The sequence below is a fragment of the Neltuma alba genome, unplaced genomic scaffold, assembly GCF_004799145.2.
Source record: "Neltuma alba isolate B1F8T4 unplaced genomic scaffold, ASM479914v2 tig00001196_pilon, whole genome shotgun sequence".
Taxonomy (NCBI): Eukaryota; Viridiplantae; Streptophyta; class Magnoliopsida; order Fabales; family Fabaceae; genus Neltuma; species Neltuma alba.
Window position 1 is genome coordinate 172,228 of NW_021632373.1, and position 7,188 is coordinate 179,415.

At 37.2% G+C, this 7,188-nt stretch overlaps 1 long non-coding RNA gene and 1 pseudogene across 1 annotated transcript; both read right to left on the reverse strand.

Annotated features, from left to right (window-relative positions):
* Nucleotides 1-915: 915 nt before the first annotated feature.
* LOC114752960 (serine/threonine-protein kinase D6PK-like) lies at nt 916-4,043 on the reverse strand (annotated as a pseudogene).
* Nucleotides 4,044-4,176: 133 nt separating this feature from the next.
* Nucleotides 4,177-5,362, reverse strand: LOC114752839 (uncharacterized). The gene is made up of 3 exons (XR_003740909.1): nt 5,177-5,362; nt 4,691-4,774; nt 4,177-4,581 (listed from the first exon to the last, which is right to left on the reverse strand). It is a non-coding gene; the product is annotated as an uncharacterized LOC114752839 (long non-coding RNA).
* Nucleotides 5,363-7,188: the final 1,826 nt, after the last annotated feature.

A 7,188-nucleotide genomic window follows, 5' to 3' on the forward strand; every position in this document is an offset into this window, starting at 1 on the left:
TTTTTGTCATTGGCTGTTCAACACTTGTCATTGTCAATTCACAAATTATTAATAAATAGCTTATCATTACCAATACATTTCTTAACGTTTACTATTCAACAGTTATCATTTTCAATTCAAAACTTGTTAACAAACTTTTTAGTATAAGAGTATTTTAATCATTTAATTACATTTACAAAATACTAGATCAGGCGCTACTTTCTTTTGTCATTTTCAACTCTTAAATATGTAATTTAGAATATTACATTTTTCAGCTTCTTTATTTATCATTTTTCCTAGATAAAATCCATATAATTAAATTAGTATCTCAATATTAAATAGTTTTTTTTTGGGGGGGTTATTGGACCTTTGAAATATAACAACCATTACAATTATTAATTTTGACCAGAAGAAAACACATTTGAACATGTTGCCACGTTATGACTGAAAGGATCACTCAATTTATTACATTTAATCTCTGCTTTTCAAAATTTGTAATTTACTAGAGTTAATCCCTCGATCAGTGTAATTAATTTAAACTGCATAAGTTGACTTTGGGACATCTAAAATTTTTACTACTACCGATAGATACTGCACTGCAAATTGCATCTACAACCAAACCCGAATTATCTTTTCCCCTATTATAAGAAAAATTAACACAATATGATGAAAATTCCTTTGGATTCTTTAATAAAAAATTTCTTGAGTCATTGTAGTATGTTTATACATACTTCTTTTTCCACTCCTCTTTCTGATAGATGTGAAGATGGGGAGGAGAAATGCTATTAACTGAAGCAATGAATAGCATGAAAAGTGAAAGCATTTGCTCTTGAAGGGGAAAAGGGAATGATGAGACTCAATGAGAATAACTAAATTTTGTATTGGGAACATTAAATTATAAAATCATCCATATCAACAATACTCTAAAGCTTAGGCCATCATCTTTTTCCCCCCTTCCAATTGAATTGGAATGTTTTTCTCACATACCCACCTGAAGAAGTAACATGCTAATGCACAGCCAGCTCATGTCAAAATTAGCTGATGATATTGCTTACACAATTCAAACCAGATATGAAAATCCATACTAGAAGAACTCAAAGTCTAGATATTTACCCCCAGACTTCATGTCAGTACCTACCATCCTCTTACTATTGTTGCCAACCGGATCTGGTGGTCCGAATCTTACGGCCCAGGAATCTCACTCTCAACTGGTCTGGGCACTTCCGGGGGCGTGCTGCACCTAATCAAAGCCCAATTTACACCCTCAAAGAAGGGATGCTGCTTGAGCTCAGTTGCACCTCTCTTTACTCCAAGCCGATTCTGCGGTTCCTTCACCAGCAAGCCTCGGATCAGATCCCGGCTAGCATAGCTAGTGGCCGGTGACTCTGGAAATTTGAGCTGCTGGCCAACCACATTGAACAGTGTAGCACGATTCCCTGATCCTTTGAAAGGCGTTTTACCATATAAGAGCTCGTGTAGGAATATTCCAAATGTCCACCAATCCACTGCACTGCCATGACCTTCTCCTTTGATGATTTCAGGAGCAAGGTACTCATGGGTTCCAACAAAGGACATGGACCGAGCTGAAGTGGGCTCGGCCACAAGCTCGGGAAGTGTGTTGGCTGATAACCCTGGCTCAGCTTTAGGCTTCTGTGATTTCTTGTTTTTCTGAGGGAAGAGCCGGGGATGAAACAGGCAGGTTGGATGCACACTGATGAAGGCTCAGTACAAGCAGGTTGAACACAAATGCACCACCACCTCGTTTAGGGTCACTATCAGATGTTCTAATCAATGTTGTTGTGAAACAGCACATCTAAGGGAGAGATCAAAGTCCGAAAGCATAATGTGACCATCATCTCGAACCAGCACGTTTTCTGGTTTAAGGTCTCGATACACTACTCCAAGCATGTGGAGATATTCAAGCGCTAAAAGAACCTCCGCGGCATAAAAACTACAAAATGACAACAATTAAAATATTATCACATGCTAAAATAACATGGATATTTTTAAGACCATGTACACAGCAGTTAATGTTCTACAACCATAGACAGGTATTTGAGTAAAATTTCCCTCACCCTTCAACCGCAGACAAAATCTCCAGATAATATATCATGGAAAGGAGGTTGATATATTTAAGATATAAAATATATAAGTACAGAAGCTGATAAAATATAAGGATTTCATCACCAAATACCAGATAAAAAGGAAAGATGCCCATCTTGCAGACTCAGTACTAATTCTTTTATCTTATGTTCTGTTAAAAAAAAAAAAAGTACTGATCAAGGGAGACAACCAATTTATGGACTTGAAACCAAGAGAAATGCAGGCGTCAAATCACATAGGTCTCACAAGGATAAAGAAATGTCGGACAGAAAGAAGTCAGGAATGAAATATATGCGCCCCTTCTTCAGAATACTAGAATATTGTTCATCATATACATTTAAGGCATCAGAGATTGAACCACTTTCTCAGAGGCCAAAAGATTGATTTATTTAGAGGTATTAAGGATTAAGGAATATATTAGAAAGATGAAGTATTGTACACACATGTCACACACATACAGATTACTGACAAATCAGCGAAGAGCAGATCATTGCAACAGAATAAAAAGGAGCAAGTACTTATCAGAATGTAAATATGTACAATTTTGAAACATACCGAGCAGCATACTCTGAGAAATGTTTCCCAGGTTGACGTTGCCTTAAGGTGTGCAGGTCACCTCCAGGACAGTATTCCATCACCAGACAGGAAAATCTGTCTGTCTCAAAATGAGTATACAAAGTTGGCAGAAATGGATGGTCAAGCAGCTGCAATATCTCCCTTTCAGTTTGTGCCCTAGTCAGCTTCTTTCTGGCTTCTAGGGATGCCTTGTCCATAACTTTCATCGCAAAATAACACCGTGTTGCACTCAACTCTGAGAGATATACACTTCCGATATCACCACAACCAAGTCTTTTGAGAAGCTTAAAATGACTCATACCCAAAAACCCATCCCGAGCTCGGATGGCAAGGATAGCCTTCCACCGAGGATCATTTCCTTTGTGAGGCTTATTGCACTACCGGTAACATTGCTCCAGTTGCTATCATCACTGAACCCACTGCTATCACTTGCTTGACTAGCACTAGTTTTTGTACTCTCCAGAGAATCACCCCGAACACTCCCCTTTGTACAATCAAAGTTCCTATCTAAACTAAGCATGCCATCACTAGTGAGCGCATCACTCCGGTATGTACTAGCACAACTATTAGCAATGCTCATTGCTGTGACAACACCAGTACTATCAATACTACTAAGTGGACTGACATTTCCACTTGGAGGCAAAGATGCATCCCAAACACATTCTTTCTCCTCAGAATCTGGAGGAAGGAGAGAGTGATCAGTATTCTGTGATGTACGAGGACCCAAAACAGGAGAGGGCAAGTTCCCCACACCACTTTGTTCTTCAACTAGACTTTCTGCAGGGGAAAGAACAGCTGGGCTTGGTTTTTTAGGCGGAACACGAATTGAGAGATCTTCTAGGGCAGAACCCTTCACGGAAAAGCTCTTCATTAAACCTCCAGCCTCAGATTTGTTTTGACCAATTGGTACATAAACTGTTCTCATGAGATCCGTATCAACAGGTTCAGGGGGGTGACTAGCACCAGCAAATGAACTGGGGCCTCCTCCTCCTCAAATAAATCAAAGCTCCCCTTTAATGCATCAACGTCAGATATAATTCCTTCTGATTCTGGTAAAGATGCCTTTCCTTCCGTGATCTTGCAGGTGCAAAGTGAACAGGTTCATGAGAGCCTTGACCATCAAATCCTATATCATCTCTAATCAAAACTAGCCTGGCATTTGATAGCTGAGCCACTTCTCTGATAGAGGCCAGCCGTGTGATTGGTCTATCCTGTGCTTTTGACAATTGATGGACTTCTCTCACTGAAATCCCACGCATACTCGAAATATCCTGTGAATTTGACAACTGACCATCTCTCCTTGCTGTACTTGTGTGTGGATTTGATACCTCAACTAGAACAGGTAATGTTCGCGGAAGTGTCTTTGGCTCTGAAACCCTCTCCATGTCCCAAATTACTTATCATCACACAAAGACTTCAAGGTAAAAAGACCCTGCAAAACAGAACCAAAGTTCATTCAATAGGAGTTTCAATTCCTTCCTTGTAGTAAAAAGCTTTTACAGAAAGCTAAAAATCTATCAAAGAATCGTGCTATCTTGATTTGCTTTTGTACATCGGGCTGCAGAGAACACAAACACCATCACAAATTAAATGAACATAAAAATAGCACATACAGAAAAGCCAGTAGTAGCATGAGACCCCAAGCAAGCAATCCTAACCTTAATCAACCGTAACACTAACAGTCTAAACACTAAATAAGTTGTATCTGATTATCCATCGGTACAGTCCACAGGCCCATTTTAGGGAACATCAGCTCACATCCTGTTTAAAGCTTGTGGTCTATATAAATACTAAACAGGGTTTACTGGTTTGCCAAAGTGGTTGTGAATCGTTGCTTCTCTCTTCGGCCTCAATAAATCCTCCTGTTCTGCCTTTGATCTATAGTTATCTCCATAATTTAACTTTTCTAGCATAATTTGCAACCTGGAAAAGGGGAAAAAAAGAAGGAAGAAATGGAGGAGTATCTTGAGCTTAAAGGTGCTTGATGGCAGATTTAACCATCAAAGTCTAATTGACACAGTACACAGCACACCTAAAAATGCAAATCCTTGAGGAAAAAGCCTGAACTCGCAACGTTATGACTAAGCTCAGCAGACCAGGATGCTACATCCTTCATCTAATCATAAAATCACAAATCGATAACTTCAGTCCCAATAAACTAAAAAAAGAATAGCATCTGTTCATTATAGAAAGAAAACCCATAATGGAACATGAAAAAGAAAAAGTGCGAATGAGAGATAAGCAGACAGACAGACAGATAGGGAACAAAAGTGGAATAAAGAATATATCAGAAGGTCGAAAATGCCAAAATGCTAAACGCCTCTTGACCACATTCCTTCTATCTGCATCATAGAACAATCCTACTCTCAAGCCTACGCCAGAATATTCAAAGAACGAGTGAACCCAAACCGAAAGAGTCTGAAATTGAAAGAAAAATGAGGAGATGAAAAGATCTAGGGCAACCCCAGAAGAAGAAACCCAAAAAATGAAGAAACAAACGAAACATATAAAAACCCACCATTCAAATGAAGCCAAAAATCACTCACGAAGCTTGAAAATAATTGGGCATGTCTTGGTTTCTCCCCCCCTTTCGCCCTCTATGATCTTCAAGAGCTCGAGGGAGCTCAGAGCTTCGATTTTCCCTCGGACAGCCCCCCTCCTCAAGCTCAGAAAACAGAATAGTGGGAAGGGAAGAAGGTGATCCAACACAAGAACAAAAGGAAGGAAAAGCAAGCAGAGAGCTTGACCCTTGCTTTTCTCTCACAAGAAAGCAGTTCTTTCTGAGACTAGAGAACAAGAGGAAGGGCTTTGGTGGTGATAGTAATGGGTAGCTTTTGCTTTATTTTCTTTGTTGTTGTTGCCGCTTTGAATGGGCGCCTAGCTGCCTGGAACCAGTACACTTTAGTCACTGGAGAGAGGCGGAGAGAGAGAGTGGGCCCAGTAATGGGACCAGAGGTGTTGGTTCTTTAAGCTACATTGGTTTTCAGAGGTGGGGACTGTGAAGGCGAGGTAACTCTGCTCTCTCTCTCTCTAATTATCTCTGTCATCGCTATGAAAATCCTCTCTCCAAGATCGGTTTTGGATTCCGCACCGCAACACAGCTCCTCAGGTTCATCGTCTCTTTTCACCATCTTCCCCGCGCGTGATTTGACCCTCCGCTTTCCTATTCTCTATTTCTACAATAATTTACTATTACAATTACTATTTTGTGTGCATATATTATTATATATTTCTAAAATGAGAAAATATCAAAATTCCACCATTGCTGAAGGCAAAGTTCAATTCTAATGTATTTTTTTTCATTTATATTCTTGTCATTCTTTTCATGTGGTACTACTTCTATCATTATCATTATCTCCTCTTACAGAGAAGGTTATGAGTTCTATCTACCATGTTATCATGTAAAGGTAAGTGTATGAGTGTAAAAGGCATGTGGTCTCTTCCTCACATAAAAAAAAATTAAGTTTGATTCTAAATATAATATAATATTTCAATTTATTTTGACTCATATTTATCATTTTTTAAATTATTTTTATTAATTGCATGTGTTAAAAAAGTTTGCATAAGGGATTTTTTTGGCCCAAAGTCAACGATAATTTTAATGCAAAAGATTTAAAAAGTATTTTAATAAATCCAATACATATTTTAAAAATAATAATTCAATTAGTTTTATGGATAGGAGATGTGATATATAGTTAGTATTATTAAACTAAATTTGAATATTTTTATCAGGATAAGTTTCTCATATGAGCATTTTCATTTACTAAATTCAAAGCTTTATGAAGAGAATTTCTATTCTAATTCTATCTCTTTTTTCATCTTTTTTTTTTTTATTGTGGCAATTTTTTTCACCCGTTTAGAAAGAAAAATAAAGGTCACGTAGTAAAACCAAACGAGGCGAGGAAGAGGGCGCGTGGGTCTACGCGGTGTTGGGGTTTGATTTGACGCGCCCCCATCATTCAGCGGAACAAAAGTAAAATGAGCACCACTCCATCCTGATTCCCTGCCTTTCCAATTCTGACACACATGAGACGTCTATGACCCAAATACTTCGAATACACATATACATATAACCCTCTATTTTAATTAAAATGGTGAATTTGGATTTAATTTAAAGTACTTTGATAAACCTTTTTTTTGTTAGTAATATATAATTAATTTTAAGGAATAATTAATGGAAGGAAATTTTTGTAATTTTAAGCAAACAAAAATCATCGAATTTATAAAATAAAATGAGATGGAATTTTTTGGCTAAGATTTCATTTAACAGTTATTCATTATTGTCAAAAAATTCATAATTTTTTTAAGAACTAAATGAAATCAAATTTAAAAATTTAAATTTTATAATATAGACATTTTTATATTTTAATGTTCTTAGAATTGTATCGTTCATGATAGTAATTTAGTTTCTTCTTTGGAAAGCGAAGTTATATCAAATGCATTGTAACCTAGCAGCATAAAATTTTTATAAAAGTGAAGATTATAGATTCAATTTCCAATAATTTTAGATTCTGTTTGGTAAAAAATATT